Source organism: Lithobates pipiens, unplaced genomic scaffold (genome assembly GCF_037356315.1).
Source record: "Lithobates pipiens isolate NorthernLeopardFrog02 unplaced genomic scaffold, aLitPip1_a1.2 Scaffold_25, whole genome shotgun sequence".
Taxonomy (NCBI): Eukaryota; Metazoa; Chordata; class Amphibia; order Anura; family Ranidae; genus Lithobates; species Lithobates pipiens.
The window spans coordinates 191,017,513-191,018,490 of NW_027507787.1; positions in this window are offsets into that span (position 1 = coordinate 191,017,513).

Below are 978 nucleotides of genomic sequence, written 5' to 3' on the forward strand. Positions count from 1 at the left end.
GCCACCACATCTAAGGATTAGCAAGCTACAATAAATTACACTTCTTCATAGGTTTGGGAAAACTTGCACAACAATTGCATACGGGCACCAATGTACTTACCATACACTGAAATTTTCCATTCTGAACAAAATCAAACTGGATAATGATTGGGTAAATAAAAGTCATTGGCAGCCCACATATATGCACACTTCAGATATGGTTTGTAAAATCGATGTAAATTGGGTGTAATAATAACATCTTAAAGATATATAATTTTAGCTACCTGAGGAAGCTTGTTCTTGGTACTTGTAGGCTTGACATTTATAAGATTTGACCATATGAAGACATTTTTCAGATTAGAAAATTTCAAACCTGACCGGAGCTTTTTGGACTGTGGAGCTGCTGTGCAGCAATAACGTTTGATTGTATGAACACTGCATATATGTATAGACTAATCATATGAAAATGATTTTTCATTCTGACCCACATCAAGCTAATTAATGTCCAACCATTTTCTAAGGTCTATAGCAAACATAAGAAGGTAATGTGGTCAGATAAAAAATAATGAAAAATTGTGATGCCATTAGAAGTTGTAACACCAAAGGCCAGAGCCTAGAATGTTTTCCTTAAGTCTAGACCGGGTCATTGTTATTTTTTGCATTAATACTTGTTTTTTATTTTTAGCATGTTTGCTGGAAAACTTTGGAGTCTATATAACAGAATTTCAATGCTTAAATTTTTCCCATGGATAGTGAATGCTTTTCTGAATATATTCTTACTTATATTTTACATACTTCATGTGGGCTAAATTAATTATATGCACTAACCCACGGCAATCAGAATGAATCTTTCTTTCCTTTAAAGCAGTCTAAAGAATTAAAGATTGTTTCTGATTGGGTGTTACTGGCTATTGCTGTATAGAATTCATACTGACTTCCAATTTGCTAGTAAATAAATCATGGGGGTGATTATTCTAACCCAGATCTCTGTCTATCAAA